Source organism: Gorilla gorilla, chromosome 17 (assembly GCF_029281585.2).
Source record: "Gorilla gorilla gorilla isolate KB3781 chromosome 17, NHGRI_mGorGor1-v2.1_pri, whole genome shotgun sequence".
Classification (NCBI taxonomy): Eukaryota; Metazoa; Chordata; class Mammalia; order Primates; family Hominidae; genus Gorilla; species Gorilla gorilla.
The window spans coordinates 78,453,604-78,477,976 of NC_073241.2; the positions used below are offsets into that span (position 1 = coordinate 78,453,604).

General features: G+C 35.9%; 1 protein-coding gene across 9 annotated transcripts in view; it reads right to left on the reverse strand.

Annotated features, from left to right (window-relative positions):
- DYM (dymeclin) overlaps positions 1–24,373 on the reverse strand; it is a 410,032-nt gene that overhangs the window by 119,343 nt on the left and 266,316 nt on the right. The gene's annotated exons all lie outside the window — the stretch shown is intronic.

The following is a 24,373-nucleotide window of genomic DNA, read 5'->3' on the forward strand; positions in this document are numbered from 1 at the left end:
ACTATAGGGAAAAGAATAGTGGAGAAAACCTGAGATGTAGACTATGACTAACTCATAGTGCAATCTACTACAAGTCACTTGAGCTTGTGTATTTTCTCATCTTCTGAAAAAGTGTGTTGGACAAGATTATTTCTCTACTGTCATACAGAGTCTATGGTTCTGTATTATAGCTTTATTTCTCAAAAATAATGATTCAAAATGATTTATAAGATTTCTGCTTCTGGCCATGACAGATTAACTGATACTGGACTAACTCTCCTGCTATCACTAACTGAAAACTAAAAAAAAAAAATGACACAACTGTTTTCAGATGTAACACAACATGTGAAGTAAAGGATTATAATCCCTAACAAAAGGGAGATGAAGATGAGCCCCATAATGGTGAGCTTCTGTCTCGAGGAACATTGCAGACTATGGTCCAGGAAGGTGGGACCCAAAGAGTACACAGCAGTGTTGTGCTGAGCTAAGACAGAGAGACGAATTTAACACTGCTGTGGCAACTGCATTTTGCAAGGCAGAATACTAGAGAGGAGAGAATTTCCAGAAAGCAGGTCCAGAAATCCAAGTGTCTTCTTGAATGTTTGTATAAATGTTAAGCTGTAATGTGCAGAGCAAGACTCCACAAGGTGTGGCAGTAAACAACTACCCAGGAGCTGTAAATTAAACAGAGATTTTGGGGACCATAACAGACTGAGGGATATTGGAGCTCCAACCAGCCAGAAGACAAAAATCAATGAACATGAACGTTCAGTTGAGTTCTTAGAAAGGCCATGCTTTAGGAGTCAGGCTATTCTACTCTAGAGTGCAAATTACTTTATTCTAAGAGGCACCCTAATAGAGCAAAACAAACAATCTTCAAAGAATACAGTTGATTTACATTAAATATAAATGCACTAAACACTCCAGTTAAATGTCAGAGATTTTCAGACTGGATAAAAAAGCGAGACCCAACCATGTGCAATTTAAAAGAGACACACTTGTAAATTTAAAGATACAGACAAGTTAACAAAAGGATACAAAAAAGACATACTATAAAAACATTAATCATAAGGAAGTTGGAGTGGCCATATTAATTTCCGACAAAGTAGGCTTAAGAACAATATTATTATTACTAGAGATAAAGAGGGAGATTTTATAATGATGAAAGCCAGTTTACCATGAAAACATAACAATCCTAAATACTTATGTGCCTAATAAAAGAACTTCAGAGGTATGTATTATAATTATATGATCCCAATATTAAATTTATTGTATCAAATAAAGAAAGGATTCTTCTTTGGGATAGATGGCAGCTTAAAAATAAAGGCAATTCTGATTCCATGTACTTCCCATAAAAATCTGAAGTATGGCCCGTAGTATTTTTTTATGCCAAAACTTCACTGTAGTATTTAGTAATCCCCTTACAAATAAAATATTTAAATATCAATTTAGGAAAATCCGTAATTATTTCAGATGGTTTAAAAAGGATATCCATTGAAGACAGGGCCACTAAGTAGCCTTTCTAGATTAAGTTTCAACTCATATCATCAAGGAAAAAAACTCCTTAACATTTATTGGTAATGTTAGATGTTGTACAAAACAAACATAACAGAGGCAATGAATATTATTTACGTTTATACTTAAATAAAGTGGGAAGAAAAATAATTACATGAAGTAATTACTGAATGAATAAGTATGAAATTTTATGATACTGGTTACATGCTGAGGATATATCTGAATGAACGATTTCTTTGAAATGAAACACTCCTGAAATGAAATACTCCAGTGAAGTTTCATGAAGGTCACCTTAGGCCCTACACAATGTCTTGAAAAAGAAGAAAGAGTTATCTGTGCAAGAGAGAATAAAAGGCACTTCCAAATAGAAGGCAAAGCACAGAGGCAAAAGTAGGAGAGAGCAAGAAAATTGGAATGGAGGTACTATACAAGAAGTAGAAAACAGAATTCAGTACATAAGAGCACACACACTTTTTTCCAATCATTTTATTTTTCTGGGTCTTCTCCATTTGAGGTTTAGTTTTGCTTTATCTTTCCTTTTTAAGGTTAACAGTAAACACCATACTTTCCACTCACCATTATTCTCATGACCCACTGATAACTAATATTAAGTTTATTGTGTATGATTACAGAAACGTTATATGCATTAATGCATGTAAACAAATGCATACTGTATACATATATATCCATCTTTTTTATTCCATGAAATATATACTATGCTGTACCTTGCACTTTGTCTATCTAACAATATATTCCTTCATTCATTCAACAAACACATGAGTGTTTACTGTTACTTGATATCAAAGGATATGGATATACCATAATTTATTTAGTCCATTATTAGTCACTCACTGCAATTGTTTCCAAATTTTTATATTATAAACAGCATTGAAATGAACACCCTTGTAAATAAGTTTTAGCATGCCTGAGTGAGACTATCTTTCAGATAAATTGCCTGAAGCATAACTGCTGAGTAAGAGTAACTGAACATAATACTGAACTGCATTAGGGGGTCCATATTTTCAAGTATGTAAATTATTTTGCAGGAGATGCAAAAAAAAAAAGGTAAAAAAATTGGGATTGTTTATAAGACATGTTTACATGGAAATGCATACAGAAGGAAATCAGTGATATGCTTCTAATTGGTTGCAGTATATTTTCTGGAATAAATGGAATTTCAGAAATTTTTTGAGACTAAAAGAACTTTGGGTAGTCAATTCTTGCACAAGGTGTGGCAAGACTCAAAAACACAAATTGGCTACCCAAACAAAAAAAGAAAAGCAATAAATATGCCTGAAAGAAGTGAGCTTCTTGGTGTTAGGAAGAAGAAAGGGAACAAGTGAAGCACAGCAGCATACTTTGCTTAGTTGAAGAAAAAATAACTCAGGAGGTGCTTCCTGAGTTCAGCAAACCTGGGATGTTCATTGTCACATTCCGTGTGTGTGTATGTGTGTGTGTGTGTGTGTGTGTGTGTGTTTGTGTGTGCCTGTGTCCCCTATTAGTGCACTATCAGAGAACAATAGAGGTGATCTATAGTAACTCTCATCATCAATTTAAGAAAATTATTAAACAGTCCTAGGGACCAGAGCAAAAAACACTTGAAACTGTTTCTTTTAGAGAAGAAAGGCTAGTTTGTTTGTTTATTGATTTTAAAAGAGAGTATGAACACTCTGTTTTGCTTGCTAGTAGGACACCAAACAAGGAAGTGAGCTTCAATTCAAACATGAGATATTTTGGTTGAGCATAATGGAAAATTTTACTACTAAGGACATAAATGTTGAAATGGTACACCCCAAGAAGCTGTGGATACTGCTTCTAGCTATCTGTAAGAAATTCTCTGTAAGAATAGATCATTTGAGGTCACATTCAGCTCTCCATCAAAGAGAAACAGAGAATTCACACTTACTTTGCTACTATCATACAATTTAACAGGCATTTTACTAAAATCTTATAGCAAGTGCTTTCAAAGTTTTATTTAAACATTATAATTTTGGCTTTTATTTAACATTTTTAAGGCAAAATGTATATGAGACATGACTTGCAAACTGCTTAGTGAAAAGAGTAACTTTTGCTTAAAGCTTTGCATTCAACGTACTTACCCCCAGCTTAATGCTAATCAGAATAAGTAATAAAGATATATGATGTTTATATGTAAATGGATAAATTTGATTTTAAAAATCAGTGTTAAAAATAAAAATGATCTTTAAGTTAGCTTAATATTCACTTAGCTGGGATCTATTTGCTAGAATACTTTTTTAAAATTTGAAAAAGACTAGTTTTTCTTTTTGCATAAGAATGTTCATTACAAATTTAAAAAATGAAAACAGCCAAAACACTAATCAAGAACAGAATGGGTAAATAAACTGTGGGATATTTATACAAGGAAATATTATAGCAATTTAAAATTATCTAATGTTACACGTATGAATATGAATAAATCTCAAAAACAATGTTGAGTAAAAAAATAGGCAGGAATCCTTAGAAAATATGAACAAGCTGATTTTATGTTTTTAAAATGGAAAACAATATTACATACCATTTACAGATAAAATATATTAATAACATCAAATATATATGGAAATGATAAATCCTACACTTAGGATAGCCACTGTTCTCTGAGGAAGGAGGAAAAAGGGAGTCCAGCTCTCACATGAGTACTCCCTCTCTCTCTCTCTATATATATATATATGGACACATTTACAGTAGATATAAAATGTTCTTTTGGTAACACTGGATACATACATGAGAGAGTGGTATATTGCTCTACTTTTTGTGTATGCAGGAAGTATTATATAACGTTTTAAAAATCTGATAAAAAGAACATGCTATCCTGAAGAAAACAGAGCCCCTGCCAATGACAGCATTTCACAAAAGAAAGCAGCATGTAAACAGAATAAGTGTGGTTAGTCCAAACGGGAACACGCTGAGAAAATCACAAGCTGGTGGAAATGGCTGTAGTGTAGGGTACACAGATGGTGGCAGGAGATGACACCAGAATGAAGACAGTTTGAAGCCAGACTGTGAAGGGCCGCTTTATGGCACATCAAAAGCCCTGGACTTTTATTCTATTCGGAGTGAGAAGCTAATGGAACATCAGTCTTACAAAATAATGAAAGAGACATGGCTCCCTGTCCCCAAGGAACTCAAGTCTACTGGGATGAGAAAAAAAAAAAAATTTACAATACTGAAATCAGAGAATGCCATGGGTCTGAAGAGAGCGCTGTGGGAGAACAGGGGGAAGATTAGGTGCATTCCACAGAGGAAATCTGTCTTGACTGTGGCCTTGAAAGTTAGAGGACTTGCTATTTGGAAAAGCAAACAGGGAGGAAGAGTAATTCAGAAGGGGGAAAGTGTTTAGAAAGGCACTGGGAGATTTCAAGGAAATACCCATAACTTATAAGGCAAGAATAGAGAAAACTCACAGAGGTGAGAAGTGGCAAGAAATGAAGCCGGTAAGACAAGAGGGGCCAAATAAGAAGGCCACATGGACCATGCTAAGAGGTCTGCATTTCATCTTGCTCAGCCATTGAGACAGACAGTGAGTCAAATATTTACCCAGGGCCTAGTATGTGCCAGGCAATGTGAAAGCAAAAGCAACACAGTTTCTGTCCTGCCTCCCCAGAGGGCGCAGTCAGGTGAGAAAGGACATGCCTAAATAGACTGGAGGTGAACATGGAATGTTAGGGGAACACAGGTGAGGACTGCTCAACTGCACCTGAAGGGAGAAAGAGGAAATCACTTTGGGAGATGATGCCTGCATTGCTTCTTAAGAAACAATTAGGAGTCAGCTGAGCAAATCAGGCAACCACAAAGGTGAGTTGGGCAGAGAAATACGAGTCCTGTGGGTGGGGGAAACAGCACTGCATGTGCATCAAGTGTTGAGTACACAGCAGAGCACAGCAATGAGGCTGGGTAGCAGTGAGGATGGCTTATCAACTGCCTTATGTCTCTCTCAGACCTTGGACTTTATCCTGAAAGCCAGAGGTGTTCTATGAAAGCAGGACTACAATATGAGAAAGTGATCAACGCAAAACTGCTGTGTTTGGTATTGAGGTGTGAGGTGGGAGGCAGGGCTCAGCAGTAAGGATGGCGGATTACTCCTTGTGCCTCTATGTCCTAAGCCTCCTCCCTATACCCTGCCATCTATGGTGGCCCCAGAGTCTCTACCATGGAACTTCAGGGCTCCTAGAACCAAAGGTTGAAAACCACTGACCTGAGCAATGTGGGCCAAGGGTATAAAATTCTACTTGTTTTAGAAAGACTCCTCTGCTCCTGGAGAAAAGGATGGACAGGAGATGACAAGTGAACAAGAGTAGAAACAGAACCTTTAGGAAACATCCATATTATCCAAATAAAGAGATGAAGAGGCCTTAAAGCAAATGGGAGCTATGTGGAAGGCAGAGACAGCATGGAGCGGGAAAGAAGGGAATCAGGGCTGACTGAGGTCTCTAACTTGGGAAACACAGTGGCTAGCTGGTAAGGTGACTGACATGCTAGGAATACAAACAAGTTGAAAGGGAGGGAGAGCGCTCAGGAAGAAAAAGAAATTAATAACAGTAGCAGCAGTTATGAGTTATATATCAGGTGCTGTCCATCTAACAACCATGTGAGGTAGGTCCTACCATTATCCATTCTCTCTCCCCCTTTTATAAATAGATGATGGAATTGAACCAGAGAAAGTAATTTGCCCAGGCACACAGCTAAGTGGTGGAGTCAGGAGTCAATGCTAGCATTGCTGGCTCTAGAATCTGTGCTCTTAACAAATTTAGGAAACCTACAGGTGCTCAGGAACAACAGGTGGAGATGGTCAGAAAGAAGCAGATGGGCAGTTTAGAAATACTAATTTGGTGCTCAGAAGAGAGAGGAGGAGAAATTTTAGGCTATTTGCATCAGCTGCAATCACAAAAGTGGAGGTGATCACCCAAGGATATTGTGTAATGTAAGAAAGAACTGTATGAGGTTGGGTGTGCTGGCTCACACCTGTAATCCCAGCACTTTGGGAGGCCGAGGCGGGTGGATCACGAGGTCAGGAATTTGAGACCAGCCTGATCAACATGGTGAAACCCCATCTCTAATAAAAATACAAAAACTAGCTGGGCGTGGTGGCACGTGCCTGTAATCCCAGCTACTCAGGAGGCTGAGGCAGGAGAATTCTTGAACGCGGGAGGCAGAAGTTGCAGTGACCTGAGATTCTCAAGTGCTGCACTCCAGCCTGGGCAACAAAGTGAGACTCCGTCTCAAAAAAAAAAAAAAAAAGCAACTGTGGGAAACACCAAGACCGAAAGGGTGAACAGAGGCCAGAAAGGGTCACTTAAATAAGAAGTAGGAGAAGAACTAGGAAAGAAAGACATTCTGGAAGCCAAGAGAACAATTTTAAGGAGGAAATAATCATCACTGTTAAAAGCTGTCAAATAGTAAAGTAGGATTTACCAAAAACAAACAAACAAACAAAAACAAAAACAAAACCCAACAACAACAAAAAAACAAAAAACGAAGTCACTGGATTTGGCACAAGGAAACAAATCAGTGGTGACTTTATCCACTGTCAGAGGGGAGGAGGAGGCGGAAGCTGGACTGCAGCGCTTGAGAAATAAGTAGGATGTGAGGAAGTACAGAAAATAGGTGTAGATTTTTAAGAAGTTGAACATTGCTGGGGAGCAGAGTGCTAGAGTAATGCTCCGAAGGGAAAGGGAACGCATCACAGAAAGGTCACTTACTGGGAGGGGGTGTGGAGGTTCTGTCTTTGAAAGTTTCAGACATTTCCTATGAGAGCCCTGCCAATCCTCACAACTCTCAGCCAACCTCTCTCTCCATGCCTCAGTCCTTCCTCTAACACACTAGTAACAGCAGTCATGGGGGAAAAGAGAAGTAACTGAACTCCACAAAAGACCTGGGAGCAGATGATTTACAGATAAAGAAACCTAGGTGTAGAGAGTTAGGTGCTTGACCCGTGATCAAATTTACATTATGTAGTGAATACAAAAGTTCTTTATAAATCCTAAAGAGCTACTAAATTGTAAAACAATAAAAAAAAAACCAAAAACTATTAAAATTATTAGAGGTGGAGTGGGAGCTACAAACCAAATCTCACACCAAGTGTCATGCTCTCATCTGTAGACACTGATTCCCTCTACGTGTAGACACCCCTCCTTCCTTCTCTCCTGCAAGTCCTTACAGCCCCCATACCACCGATTCCGCACCCTTTGGGAAAGATTTCTCAAACCTGTGCTCTCCCTGCTTCTGAACCACTGGTGGTCCTTAATGACAGCCCTATGCTACTGGTTACCTTAGTTTTAATCAGCTTTATTGAGAAATAATCTTTATATAATAAAACTCACAAATTTTAAGTAGACAGTGCAATGAAAAATGTTTTTGAAAAATGTAAACATTCATGTAATCCATCACTACAATAATGATACAGAACATTTCCATTACCCCAAAAAGTTCCCTTGGGCTCTTTTACACTCAATCTCCTGCTCCAATACCCTTCCCCTCACCCTTCCAGGCAACCACTGATCTGCTTCCTGTCACTGTAGTTGCCTTTTCTAAAATTTTCTGCAAATAGAATTATACCTTAGGTACTCTTTTGTGTCTGCCATCTATCACTCAGCATAATGCTTTTCAAATGCATCCATGCTGTTTTGTATATCAGTAATTCATTCCTTTTTATTGCTGAGTAGTTTTCCATTGCACAGACGTGCCTCGATTTCTTTATTTATCAGTGTTGGTCTATTATGAAGAAGGCTGCTGTAAACAGTTGTACAGGTTTTTGTGTGAACATATGTTTTCATTTCTCTTGAATACATACCTATGAGTAAGATTGCTGGATTTATGTTATTTGTTTCACTCTATAAGAAACTGCTAAACCGTTGCACATTCTTGCTAACACTTGGCATTTCAGTCTTTTTCACTTTAGCCATTTTAGTGGGTGTGAAGTAATTTTCTCTGTGGTTTTAATTTGCATTTTCCAAATGAGTTTTCTAGTGCTCCATACGTTGTCTTTGGCGAAGTGTCTATTCAAATCTTTGCCCATTTAAAACAATGGGTTGTTTTTCTTCTCCTTGAGTTGTAAGAGTTCTTTATATATTCTGGATACAAGTTCTTTATCAGGTATAAGTTTTGTAAATATTTTCTCCTAGTCTATGGCCTGTGGGTGGTGGTAGTGGGGCAGTTTGTCTTTTTCATTTTCTTCAAAAAACAGTGTCTTTTGAAGAGCAAAAATTTTAAATTTGATGAAATTCATCAGTTCATCACATTTTTAAAAGTTTGTTTTTTATGTCCTATCTAAGAAATCTTTGCCTAGTCCAAGATCCCAAAGATTTTCTATGATTTCTTCTATAGTTTTATAGTTAAGTTTTATAGTTTTAGTTCTTATATTTATGTCTATGATCCATTTTGCATTAATACATGTATATGGCATGAAGAGTCACAATTTATTTAATTGGTTTGGGTGTTTTTTTTTTTTAATTTGTGCATATAGCTATTTAATTGTTCCAGTACCATTTGTTGAAAAGATTATCCTTTCCCCCTTAAATTACCTTGGCACCCTTGTTGAAATTTCATTGAGCATATATGCACTGGTCTATTTCTTGATTCTATTCAATTCCATTGGTCCATAAATCTGTCATACACTATTATCCCACTGTCTTGATTACACCAGCTTTATAGTAAATCTTGAAATCAGGTAGTGTGAGTCTTTCAACTTAGGCTTTGTCAAAATTGCTTTTGGCTATTCTAGGTCCTTTGTATAATATTGAATCAACTTGTCATTTTCTACCAAATCACCTGGTAAGGTTTTGATTAGGATTGTGTTCAATGTATAGATCAATTTCAGGATCTTAACAATACTAAGTCTCTAATCCATGAGGATAAAATCACCCTGTTTATTTAGGTCTTCCTTACTTTCTTTCAGCAATGTTTTATAGTTTTCAGTGTACCAGGTCTTGAATGTATTTTAAGTCTATTCTTAAGTTATTTCATATTTTTGATGCTGCCGTAAATGGCATTATTTTTCAATTACTGATTGTTCATAGCAAGAATGTAGAAATAAATTTGCTATATGCTGACAATAACAAATTTAACAGTAAATTCAACAATAAAATTGTTATATCCTGACCTTTTTGTGTCCTATGATCCTGCTAAACTCATTTAGCAATCCTAGTAGGTTTCTTGTAGATTCATTAGGACTTTTAAAACACATATTCATGTCTTGTGCAAATAGCTAAATAGTTAATAGAATTTAAAAGATAGTTCTAAATCTTCTTTTCTAATCTGGATATTAAAAATTTCTGTTTCTTGACTTATGGCACTGGCTAGGACCTATAGTACAATACTGAATAAAGGTCAGAGTACATATTCTTGCCATTTTCCTGATCTTAGGGGAAAAGTATCATTTTTCACTAAGTATGATTTTAGCTGTAAGGTTTTCATCAATGCTCTTTGACAGGTTGACGAAATTCCCTCTATTCCTTGTTATGTGAAAGCTGGGGTTTCATTTCTTTTCATAAATGGCCATTGAATTTTGTCAAATGCTTTTTCTGTACCTACTGAGATGATCATATAGTTTTCTTTTTAAGTCTAATAAAGTAGTGGATTGTACTGATTGATTATGGCATGTTAAACCAGACTTACATTCCTAGGATGGGTCCCAGTGGTATCTTTTTCTATGATGATGATGTAGATAATAAGAATGATGGCAGCTAGCACTTACTGAGAATGTGCTCTATGCCACACATCTCTCTAACCTTTTACATTTGTTAACTAAATATACAACTCCTTAATGAAGACAGTATTACTATTAACATCACATTATAAGTGATGACATACAGAAGTAAATTAACTTGCCAAGGACTATACTATTCATAAATGGAAGAGATAGAATTCACAGCCTGGTAATCCGAGTCTAGACCATGGACTCATTACACTACTTCATTATCTCTTATATGGAGATTTATTAATTATGATGTCTATTTTTTTTTCTTGTCCAATATGATTCACTCTCACCCCCTACTTTCAGAAACAGAAACTACTTTCCTGAAAAAAGTGAGATTATGACACAGGCTCATTCCCTGAGTCACAAAGATTGGTCAATGAATATAAGCTCTAGTTGAGCCAGCTGGAAATAGTCCCTAGGATTTTACTAACTAGAAAGGGTGAGAAAGCTGCTTTTTCTCTCTGGTTAGAAGATTGTAAAGACGTAATCCCGGAGTTGGCTATGGTCACGCTTAGCTTCACAGAGAAAACCCATGTGCAAGAAGAGAGAATGAAGTGAACTTAAGCTGAGACAGAGAGAGAGAGAGAACTGAGGGAAAAGGCTGAAGAAGAAAGGGACAGATAACGATGGTTCTAACAAATACGGAAAACATGTGAGGATTAATACACCATAACAAAAAAAACATCAAAGCCGACGAAGACAGAGCAAATTCATGTTATGAAACTTGTCTCTTTTTACTTGCAGATTATAATAGAAATAGTAACTTCCCAAGCTTTTTTTCTCTATCAAATTATGTCATCTTAATTATTTGTTTGCTTCAATATGCGGCTTCATAGTTGCTCTTAAACTGCTACACACAAGTGTAATGCATATTTGTACTGTAAACATGTATTTTTCCAAATGCCAAGTTCATTTAAGGCCTTGATTGTAGATCCTTGGACAGTGTTCTGCGCACAACATGGTCTAAAATATGCTTACTACTAATTGATGATTTATCTTCTTTTCTATCGTTCTTACTCCAATAAAAGAAACTGCAATGACGTCGGTATTCTTGCCTTACAAAATCAGAAACAAGCAGTCTTAGTTGATTTTAGTTTAAAAATCTTATCTTTAAGGACCAAAAGTTAAAATGAAGGAAAGACTAATTACGTAACAATCTTTGCTAAGAACACTGACATTTATACAAAGAAGCAAGGTTAGGGCAGGGTAAACTGCCCGTTCATTCACATTTAATTGCCTTACTAACCATAAACATTATTTTAGGTTTATAATAACTACCTTAAAATTCATTTCCATCCAGGACAAGAGCTAAAATGATGTTGATTTTATGGCATAAAAGATGCAGAACAAAATAACAAAACTCAGCACCACCAGCTTGCTGACTGTCAAGTAATGCTTGTTAAAATGCAAATGTCTTGTGACTAGCAGTACACAGCATAATGCATGGACAACAGATGTGTCCATCAGTACACTAAGCACCACACATGTTCTAGTGGAACCTACTGCTCCATATTTCAACACTATAAAGAAAACACAATAACTCATCTTCTTCAAAAACTCTATATATAGTAAAAGCAAAAGACAAAGAAATATATGTGTGATATTTAGTGAAAGAGGTTCCCACCAAAAGGGCACACCCTGCATTGTAACTGGAGAAGCCAATCCTGGAATCCTAAAAACACATAATGTATCTTAGCAAGAACTCAAAATTATAGTACAACATTCAGTATGACCTTCATGGTATGACTGCATAATCAAAAATTATATGTAAACCCAATAATAACTAGTCATACAACATGGCAAAGTATTGGACTAAACAATGTTTCTTTAAAAAAATGCTGAAACTCAGGAATTGAATTTCCCCTAGCTAAGGTAACTAAAGTCAAAATGTGGAAGACATAGAAAGAAAACTGAAAGATGGCTAACAACTTAAAAAATGATGTTACAAAAATTATTACTGATAAAATATGTTGAAAATAACGGGTAAAATACACAATCTGTCAATATACACTCTGGTAACTATACTACCAAATTTATAAGAGACTGAAATAAGAGAATCTAACATTAGCTTAAAGACAATTATTTTCATTTTCCACAAAAACATTCATGCAAATTTCATTTGTGTTTTTAACATAAGCACATTTTTTTCAATTTTTTTTCAATTTTTTTCTTTTCTTTTTTTTTTTTTTTAAGAAACAGGGTCTCATTCTGTTGACCAGGCTAGAGTACAGTGGTGCAATCATAGCTCATGAGAGCCTCAAGCTTCTGGACCCAAGTGATTCTCCAGCTTCAGCCTCCTGAATAGCTGGGACAACAGGCACGTGTCACCAAGCCTGACTATTTTTTTTTTTTTTTTTGCAGAGATGAGGTCTTGCCTTGTTGCCCGCACTGGTCTTGAACTTCTGGCCTCAAATGATCCTCCCACTTCAGCCTCCCAAAGTGCTGGGATTATAGGTGTGAGCCACTGTGCTTGGCTTCTTTCCAATTTTGACTAGCTTTGGTCAGAAATGTTATTTAGCAAAAATTACAAAATTAAAAATTGGTAATTTATCCAAAAAGCACTTTACTCCTTTTATACATATTTCATGGACAATGGATTTTAAAAATGTATATATCCTTTATAAACCAAACTACGATGAAAGACTAATTTTTTATAATTAGTATGCAATTCTAAAGATATCAATCTTGTTAGAAGTTTTATGGTATTTTCTCTATTAGAAAATTATGTTCTGTAAAAGAAAGAGATTTTCTGACTTGAAAGAAGTTTGGTTGTCTTTTTCGGTAACCCTTTCTTAGTCTCTTGAGAAAACTGCATGCCAAGGAAATAGCAAATCTGTCCAGTTTTTAAAAAATCCTATGGCACAGTGTCACTAATTTATGGGAATAATTGGGATCGAAATAACATTGAAAGAGAAAATTCATTTGGAAAGTGGAATGACCTCACAGTGAGTGCAAGAGGAGCCAGGATGGCAGTGTAGAAGTTATTATTATCACAGGTCATAAGGCACTTCCTAAGTGTAAAGAAATTTCCTCTCAGGGGAAACCTACCAAATAAAGCATGTTTACTATATGTCAGATTTTACAAAGATAGTCACGGGAAACATGATACTGCTAACTTTGGGGAAATGCTGCAGAGTACCTATAACTACGTTATAACACAATTGAAAGCCAAAATATTTCCCAGGTGTTGGACCCTTAATTTGAGAATCCCAACTGGAGCTTTGAAATTTCTTTTTTGCTTAGCCCTTAATCTTAATTTAGTGAATATAATTAGTCTTTGGGATGGCCATAGGAACAGGAAGTCTTAACTGGAATTATAGGTCTTTACTGGTAAATGCCTTTTTTCAACACCTATTAGCTTCATCACTATAAAAAAATCTTATGTCTGTAAAAACTTTATCCATTTATTTCAACTTCCTTTTGATCTTTGTGTACCTAATTATTAATTTATACTTGTCCTACACATTTTTCCCATGTCTTCCTTTATCTTTTGTTCGTAGGTTTGTCTCATTTCTTATGTGAATACAAGTTCAAGGGCACAGATGTCCATTCCTCTTTTCTTCTTTTAACACTTCCACAATGCCTCCTGTATATACCAATGGTTTCAGTGGGTTAATGACCCCTCATTTTCCTTTTAAATAAAATATCTACTGACTGGTGGATAAGATATTCTTTGAGTTAAAGTTCTAAAACTACTTTTTAGAAAAACCACAAAACCAATCATATATTTACAGTAACTTCATAAGAAACCCATCTCTACTGTGACTCATCCTGAATAAAGAAGTAGCTCCCTTTCCAACCTCTTAATACATAAACCGAAACCACAAAGAGAGAACAATTTCCATGAATGAAGTTGTTATCAACGCCTATAGGAAAGCCATGGATTTAACTCCTTAGGCCTTAAATTAGAGTCTTAATTTAACACAGTTCTCAGAAAGCTCAGTTACTGGCTTCCTCAGCGAAAGCTTCTAAATAATAAAAGCAACAAAGAAGAAAGGAAAACCAGAATGGGAATATGTGGAAATGGGAAAAATCTAAGAGTAGTGTGACCAAAGAGAGAAAAATGGGCCTCAACATCAAAGAAGGAGCAAACTCAGAATTCCACTATGGTTTAGTACATCAGTACATGCTGAAATCAACAACCCCGCAGCAATGAGAAAAAGATTCAAATGTGTGTAAGGTCTTTACTTCAAACTCACAAAAGTCTGCAATAGCAAGATCTCTATCCCAAATGCTTTCTAACATTTTTAAGGTGGTGCTTTAGTGAAACATACTTTTGTTATTTGGAAACTATGTGGAACTGCACGATTCCCAAGAATGCTAGATAAATGAGGTATCACTTAAAGATTCTTACGGTTTCAAATAGCCCAGTTATTTCAATATCAACAGAATATTTCCAAAATGATAAAATTATAATTCTTTCTAATAAAAATACACTAACAATAGAGAAAATAAACGATAGTAATCCTCAGAAATAACCATGGATTAAATGTACTTTTGGAATATAGTCCTTTATTATAACTACTGATAATTATAGAGGTAGAATTCTATCAGTAGTTGTAAGAATGCCACCATCTCCAGATAATATTATAGATCAAATCAAGTTGGGTATAACCTGATAGGAAATAATCTATTTTAAGAACTGTAATTAATGTTTAACCATGTAACCCCCCTACCAAGCCCCCATTTTCCTAAAACCCAGACATAAATTCATGCTTCGTGCTCCCTCTGCTGGCTCAAAAGCTACAGTTAATTCCCATTACAGCACACTGAAGGGCACTGATATTTGGGATCTTCACAATGTAATCCAGCTCCCTTCTTTGAGTGTTGATGAAAACCAAGAGAGGTGACAACTAGACCACAGTCACAAAGCGTTCTGAGAGCCAGAACAACTCTGGTCTTTTGACTCCCAATCCAGTGCTCTTTCCATTCCATAATGATCTCACTGCCTTCATGTATGAGACTATTACTGAACTTTATTTTGCTACGAGTTATTTAAAATCTGAAGCTCAGTATCTTTGGGTTACACAGATTTTTCACTGTACTGTAATACAACTGATAAGGAGATTTGACCAATATTCAGTAAAGATCTATTAGGCTTAAAGAGTGTCTCCATTTCTAATTTGTTTGAACAGTGTCCAATTTAAGACACCTACTGTAAAGTTTCTTGATATACTGAGTACTTAAAATGTCACCTAATGTGATTCTACCATTTGCTTACAAACTATGTCACAACTTTTGACTTGGAATATATAGTTACCACACAATATATCTTCAGGTCTGTCAAAACCATAAAGTTATTTTGTTGTGATGATGATGATGATGATGACAACAACGATGAATAGGCTTATAGTTACCATCTATAGAGTATCTATTACACAACGAATACAGGATTGGGTCTTTAGAGAAATCATTGTCAACATAAGGTAGATATTACTATCCCTATTTTACAGAGAAGGGAGCTGAGGGAAAGTAAATTGCCCAAGGTCTGTTTAACACGAAGTATCTACTGCTTCCTCTGTATGTAAATGCTTTGATATTTTGTTCATTCTTAATCAGCAGAGATAGCAACAGTAAAATAATCTCTTACTACCAGCACCATCATTTCCACTTAAGGCAAAAAAAGAAAGCAAAAGATACTTTATTCAAAGCATGAATCTGTTGAACTTCTTTAAAGTTTATACTTAAGTGGAGAGGGTTAATATTTTCCTTACTTTTGGTAGAGGAAATTATATGACCTAGACTATAAATGTTAGTATTTAATTCCAATTTACTTTTGTATAATAGATGTATTTAATTATTTGTCAAGTGATCTGTTGTATGGAAAAACCTAACTCTAGTCTGATAACAATGCTAGTTAGATAGAAAAAAACAGTCCCAGATTAAAGAATCTAATCTGTTCAGTCAAAAAGTAAATATTTATTAAGCTAGAATATACAAGTCTATCTTTGTAAGGAAGACTTTATTTCTTGATAAGAGATATAAATTATTATCTAAATCATGGACAGCTTTTATTCAAAATGAAGTTTAATTTCTGTGTTCCTTTTGAAACCAGAAAACTATAGATGTCAGTGCCCATCCTCGTTCTCTGGTAGTGATTAGTTGTTATTTTCATAAATGGGAATCATATTAAATAAATAATTTAAATAGGAAAACAATGTTAAAGTGAACACCTTTCTCAATTATTTATCAGTAACCTATATGGACAGTACAGGTAACAAATGTCAATATTCTAGAAACGAGAAAGTAGCCTATGGTAAACTCCACATTAAGGAACTTAAAGAAAATTGACAAATGATTGTAAATTTTAACCTTGCACAATTTAACATGATAAACTTGATACCTGGGGCACTATAGCTAGCATCATATAATATTTATGGATACCAATGATTTTTCAACTGAAAGATAAAATAACCTCATTTTTGTTGTTATGCAGAAAGGAATATAGGCTAATTCAGACACATTTGTATTTAAACACCTGCTCCTCCATTTAATAGCTCATGGGATTTCTGACACTTAATTTTTCTGAGACTCAGTTTCCTTATACTTGGTGATAATGATGGTGGCAGTTAAGAGTTGCTGTGATGGTTAAATTGAGGGAATTAATGTAAAAACCCTTAAGAGAGAACCTATGGAAAAAGTCACCATTCAGTTCCAATTGATTTCTGGCATGGAGGACTGTGGGCTCTGCATTGCCAGCTATTCCAACTTGTTATATGTTAGCAACAAATTCTAACTTCAATAAAACAAAAACAAACAAACAAAAAATACTGTGCAAACCAAACACAGCACCTCTCTAGCCTGAGTCCAGGCTGCAGGCCGTTAGTATGCAGTTTCTGATTTGGAGAATCACTGGAAATACCACATGTCATGAAATGCAGCAAACCATCTAGAGTCAAGGTTGTGTTGGAGTTAGATGGGTATTTTAAACAAAAGAGATGTGCTCTGGTAAGAAAAAGTCAAGGGTAAAGGTTAAGATGATTTTATGAGAGAAACCCAAAGCAAAATGAATGTTTCCGTGGAACAGCATGATTTTGAGATCACTCAGAACTATATTTACATGCCAATGAAAAAATCTTTAATTTTTACGTAAATGCATTTTAATTTAATCCTTGATCCCCCAGTAAAGAGAACATGTTATTCTGTTTTATGAGACACAAACCAGCTGGTTTATAATAGAATTGTCCAGAGTCCCCACAATACAGGTTGAATTTCCCTCATCTGAAATGCTTGGAACCAGAAGTGTTTTTAATTTTGAATTCCTGCAAATTTTGGAATATCGGCATGATACTTACCAGGTGAACATACCAAATCCAAAAATTTGAAATCCAAAATGCTCCAGTGAATGTTTCCTTTGAGTATTATGTCGGTGCTCAAAAAGTTCTGAATTTTGGAGCATTTTGGATTTTTAGATTAGGGATACCTAATCTGTGTAACCATCATATATTCAAGATACAGCCCAAAATTACTCCACATACAATCTTGGCCAAAGGTTTATCATTTTTGTTGATCTTCTCAAGGAATGAGCTTTTGGTTTTAATTTTATCTACTGCATTTGTTTTCTATATCAGTGATTCCTGCTTTTTATTATTTTTATTTTCTTTATTTTGGGCTTAATTTGTTGTTCTTTTTCTAATTTCTTAAGGTGAAAGCTGAAGTCATTGATTTGAGATCTTTCTTTCTTTCCAGTATAGGCATTTCAGGCTATACCTTCCCCTTAAAATACTGCTTTAGTGGCAGCCATCCCACAACATTTGATATGTTCCATTTTCATTTTCACTTAGTTTAAAAATCGCTTTTGGTTTCTTCTTTGATTCATGAATTATTTAGAAGTATGTTATTTAATTTCCAAATATATGGGGATTTTCCAGAAAGCTATCCATTATTGATATCTATTATAATTCCATTGTTGTCAGAAAACAAACTTTCCATGACTTGAATCTTATAACCTGAATCTTACTGAGACTTGTTTGATGGCATAGAATATGGTCTTTGTTGGCAAATGTTCCTATGCAAATGTTTTGGCTGGAGCTGTTATTGGTTGGAGTGTTCTATAAATGTCAACGAGGTGAAGTTGTTTGATAGCATTAAGTCTTCCACACTCTTACTCATTTTCTGTCTACTTTTTCTATTAATTAATAACAAAGATATATTGAAAGCTCCAACTATAACTGTAATTTGTTTCTCCTTGCAATTTTTTAGTTTTTGCTTCAAATGTGTACGTTATAAAGTACACATTTAGGATTATAATAGTCCTCTTGATACACTGATTCCTTCATTGTTATGAAATAATTTTCTTTATTCTGGTGATGTTTCCTCTCTGAAGTCACTTTGCCTGATAAGTCCCTCCTGCTTTCTTTTGCTGGTGTTAGTGATATGGTTGCATGTATATCTATCCTTTTGCTATAGTTTTCCATTTGTCCTATTTATTCTTTTTTTCCCCTTTTTCCATTTTTCTGCCTTCTTTTGGGTTGAGTATTTTTATGATTCTATTTGTTGGCTTATTAGCTATAATTCTGAACAGTGGTCTGGGAACTCTCAATACTCACAGGGCTCCCCTCAATTGCTAACATCTCTCAGGGATTTGTTTCTTTTGTTGCCTGATGCCCAGTGTCTCCAAAGTCCCTGTTCTATATACTGTGTCTGTTTTGGTTGTTGTTTCAGGCAGAAGGGTAAATCCAGTCTCTGTTACTCTATCTTGGTTGGAAGTGAATAGTGATTTTTGAACATCTGTGTGAAGAAAACCCCACAGTTTTAGATATTTTACGTAGAAACTTAAGGAACACTGGAGAAAACCAAAGATTTTTAATGTAATGTTTTTCCTTACTTGAAGTGGTGACTGCACATTTTTTTTCCATCTCTGATAACCACAGTATTTTAAATTTCACCGTGATTTTTCAAATACAACACTACGTATTTGTGGGGAAATTTTATTCACTTAATCCCACTAATTAAGTGATTTGTATCACTGTATTTTATTTGCACAACTAGTCTCTTATTGTAGATTGTAAATGCCAGTCATTGCTAGTCTTTTAAAACTTATCCTTCATTGTGAAAATCAACATATTAGGTACTTGCTACTTTTCCAGAAAACGTTGCGGCACCATCAGGAAGGACAAACACCACAAGGCAGTCCTGAACTTCTAAATTTGTGCCCATCACTCCTTACTTCACTCCACATCAGTCCGCTCATCATTCCTGCACACTCCATTCTGTTCCTCCGTTAACTGCTTGGCCTACACTCACTTCCCTCCCCTATACAAACCTGCCTGGCAATTTTCGATTCACCCTTCAAAATGTAGCTTAGAAAAATATTTACCACATTTTCAAGTTAATTATATACATTTTATTTCACTAAATATTAAGTTCTTGAGCCTGGGATAATTCACTTCTGCCTCTTTGATGCCTAGCATAGTGCCTGTACATTTAACAGGGTCTCAAAAAATGTTTATTTAATTGAACTGAACTCAGAAATAATTTGGGATGCATAGTGTTAGGGACTGAATGTATGTGTCTCCCCCAAATTTCCTATGTTGAAGCCCTAACCCCTAGTATCGCTGTGTTTGGAATAAGGAAATAATTAAGGTTAATGAGGTCATAAGGGTGAGGCTCTGACCCAAAAGGATTAGTGTCTTCATACGAAAAGACATCACAGATCTCTCTCTCTGTGCAAGTACTAAGAAGAGGCCTTGTGAACATGCAGTGAGAAGGCAGCCATCTGCAGCCCAAGGGGAGGGCCCTCATCAGACCCCACCAGACCCCACCCTACTGGCACTTTGATCTTGGACTTCCAGTTTCTACAACAGTGAGAAAATAAACTTCTGTTGTTTAAGCCACTCAGTCTATGGTATTTTGTTATGAGCCTGAGCTGACTAATATATATAGGGATGTGTTTAAGATGAGGCAGTTCCTCTCTTCCCACTAAAAAGCAAGTTAGGGCTCTTGGGTCTCCAGTAGTAAAAACTCTTCTGTTGGGAAAAACAAAAAACAAAAAACCAAAAACCTTTTTTTTTTTTTGGCGGGGGAAGGGAAGTGGCCTTTTCTCCAGAGGGCTATGCTTGAAAGAGTATTGTCACTTCATCCTTAGCCAAGGCCACAACTCACTCCCAACTAAGATTAGACATTCCATAAGTTCTCTTACAAGCAAGCTAATTATAAAAGAAAGCTCAATTCCCTAAGGACTGGGTTACTGAGGTAGTAGAGAAGTGCAAACCCTTATTCCATCACAGAGTCAGAGTTCAGAGATACTTCAGCAATACAGTATTCCCCCCTTATCCACGGGGGATACATTCTAAGACCCCCAGTGGATTCCCAAAACCATGGATAGTAGCAAACCCAATATATACTATGGTTTTTTGATCTGATAACTGAGATGGCTGCTAAGTAATGGCTGTTAAGTGACTAATGGGCAGGTCGCATATACAACAGGGATACACTACACAAAGGGATGATTCGCATTCCAGGTGGGACACGGCAAAATTTAATTACACTACGCAGCACAGTGCACAATTAAAAACTTACAAATTTTCTATTTCTGAAACTTTCCATTTAATATTTTTAGACTACATTTGATTGTGGGTAACTGAAACCCCAGAAAACAAAACCGAGGATAATGGGGGACCACCGCATATATCTCAGAGGTAAGAAGAACTATTACAGGGCTTCTAAAATAACAATCATTTATGACATTATAAAATAAAGCTACAGAAGGAACGAGGAGTGCTAGAAGGAGGCTTTAGTTTTTGGATGGGGTGGTCAGGGAAGGCTTCACTGAGGAGGTGTCATTTAAGCAAAGACCTGAAGATGCTGTGTGTGTGTGAGTTGTGCACAATCTTGAGAAAGAGTATTTCAATAAAAAGGAACAATAAATACAAGAAGGACATGTTCAAGTTGAATTACAAGTAATCTCACGAATTTCTTTAAAAGACCTAAATCACATCATTTTTGTTTGCCAAGAACCATCCCCCATCCCCAAGAAAAGTTTCATCTTTCTTAAAAGAGAAAATTAAATGATTACTATTCAGCTATCATTTATAGCAACAACAGAACCTATCTGCTACAGAGCAGGAATTGGATTTGAAAAACACAATGCTGCTGAAAATTACATCTTTAAGACTTACTTGAATGTAAAATGAGAATTACTGTATTCAATAATTCTATTATATGACTGTGGAAACTTGTCTACTTATGAAAAGTAAGAACAGCCTAGACAGGTAGAAGTTGTAATGTGAGCTTCATAATATTAAAGCTGGAATGAAAAACAGTTTTTCGAATTTATTTCATCAATTACTGAACTATTGCTAGAAATAAAAGGCAGAAAGCTCACAACAACATCAGGAAGCTTAAAGTATTTATCTTTAAATTGAAAATATGCTAACTGCTAATGTATAAAAAGTAGTTGTTATTGTAGTAATAGTAGAAAAAAATAATAGCCACATGTGAGTGCTTAGCATGTGACAGGTACTGTGCAAAGCATTTTCCGTGTACACATTGCCTCATTTAAACCTGGCCTCAACCCAGAGGGGCAGGTTTCCCTGTTATTCCCAACTTGCTTGCTGAAGATTACCAGCTGGTCAGTGGCAGAACTAGAACTCAAGCCTAGGCAGCCTGACTCATAGCCTAAGCACCATGTGCACAATGCTATGAAAACACCAACATTTGTCTATCAACCTCAGCAACTGTTTCTGCTTGTCCTGACCAAAATCTGACACCTTCTTGTTTAGTTTTTAAAAAAGGATTATTATGATGTGCCACTTTCAAAACTCAGGATTTTAATTTTTCCTGTCTTTGTGATCTATTAATGAATTCCAAGTCATTATTTAATAATAATGGGATAACCACATCTTGATTTGTCCAGTCCCAGTTTACACATTTTGTCTCACTAAATAGTATCCCTTTCACTCTCTTAAAGTGACCAGGTTTGGATCATAAATTATATAATCACTCACTTAATAATCACTTTATTTTTTGCTCTGCCCACTGTCTTTTTTTAATTAAACAATGAAACTTACTGAACTGCTAGCATTCTCTCTTTTAGAGGGAGTATATGTTCAAACACACTTCTAATCAGTGTTGGCTCTCAACATTTAAAGCACAACTTTTTTTCTTGTCTTTAAATGGTCCACAACTCTTTTCCAATTCTTATGTCTGATCTCATCTCCTCCCACATCCTGTCCCATTCCCTGTTGTTTTCTCCTAAACGAATCCTTTGTCTCTCTCGCCCACTATTGCCTATATCTTCTTTTATGCCACCCCCTACGCTTGGAACAAACCTATTAATCCACCAAAGGTCTGTCCTCCAATAACTTCTTTAAAAGTCACTTTAGTCAGTAAGCCTACCTAAGATCATCCATCCACCCACCTGTCCTATTTATGGACTGAATCCATCAGGCCAACCTCTTTGAGGCTCAGATTTGAAACGTTTTTTATTATTTTTACACTACTGTGAGGTTCACCATCTTCACTCACACCAAAGAGAATGTGAATTCTAAGAAACTTTACAATGTAAAAGTAGGGCTTTCAGGTATATCTATATCTAGTAACCAAAAATGCATGCATAATCCAGAGGGATCTTGCTAAAAAATTATAAATCCAACCATCACTTTCAGAGGACATAGGGACAAACGCTCAGATGTGAATATCCGATTGTCAAAAGGGAGATCATACATTCACTGCCGGTACACAATCTTTTTTTTTTTTTTTTTTTTTTTGAGATGGAGTCTCTGTCACCCAGGCTGGAGTGCAGTGGTGCGATCTCAGCTCACTGCAAGCTCCGCTTCCTGGGTTCACGCCATTCTCCTACCTCAGCCTTCCGAGTAGCTGGGACTATAGGCGCCTGCCACCACACCCAGCTAATTTTTTGTATGTTTAGCAGAGGCGGGGTTTCACTGTGTTAGCCAGGATAGTCTCAATCTCCTGACCTCGTGATTGCCCGCCTCGGCCTCCCGAAGTGCTGGCATTACAGGTGTGAGCCACTGCGCCCGGCTGCTGCTGGTACACAATCTAAGAAAAGTTACTCTCGCAATCTCATGGGGAAAATGGGTGAAGTGAAGATCTGGTCTTGTCCTGCTCCTAACACCTACAACTTGCCCAATTCTGAGTATCAACTCTGTGCTCATTTGTTCACATTGACAGTAAGGACAGTAATAAATAAACAAAACAGCACACATGGAAAGCTGTCACTTTTGGGCCAAACACTATACATTTAGTGAGCTAGTATAATGAGCTAAGGCATTAGAAATCCCATTAACATATTTTTCAGCAGAACTGTACATTAAACAAGACAATTAATTCTAGGTAACACTGATTTTTGAACATCACAGTTTAAGACAAATACAAGGAATTAAAATTCAAAGCTGAAATAGGACATCAAAGATATTTTTAATGGGATGATAATATATCTAAAAATAACAGAATGAGAATGAAACTCTCCCCAAATATTTGAGTAACAAATATTAATAGGCCAGAAAATAACTATTGTATTTATATAAATATAGACCACCAGAAGAAATGTCATTTGGTTATGTAAGAGGGAAAAATTCACTTTTCTAAATGTACAAAATCAGAGACTATCACCTACAGAACCATGTTAGGAAAAATAACATGATAATACATATGGCTTCTTTATGCTAAAAAACACAATAGGTATTGAGAAAGTGAGTTCTGTGGTTTTGATTATGGAGAGATATCAAACTTCCACATGTTATAAATCAATGAGGCCACCTCATCCTCTGAAAAAAACAACTTATTGATTCTTTTTCATTCTTGAAGTTAAAAAGCACTACTCAAATAAGGATATACATTCCCCAATACGTAAAAAGCAGTGATTTAAGTTGTGTGCCAACAAACTGAAATCCAGGAATACAAATATCCCACAGCTGAGTTAACTATAAAGCAATCATTTTAAGCGTTCATTTGGCTGTTTGGGGGGTAGCATTATCACTATGGCAGAACAAAACCACCACCAGTTTGACTGTGGAGAAGGCATTTCAAATTAACACCAAACTGACTTGGTCTCATTTAAAGAAAAGATTCATATGAGGTGGGAAGTAGAAGTACTCCATCCAGGGGGTCCTGGTTCTGTCCATTTTGTTTTATGAGGCCCATCACAGCTAGACAATGTAGCACAGAAGAAGTATATTCTTAATATACCTTGTCAGGGGTAGT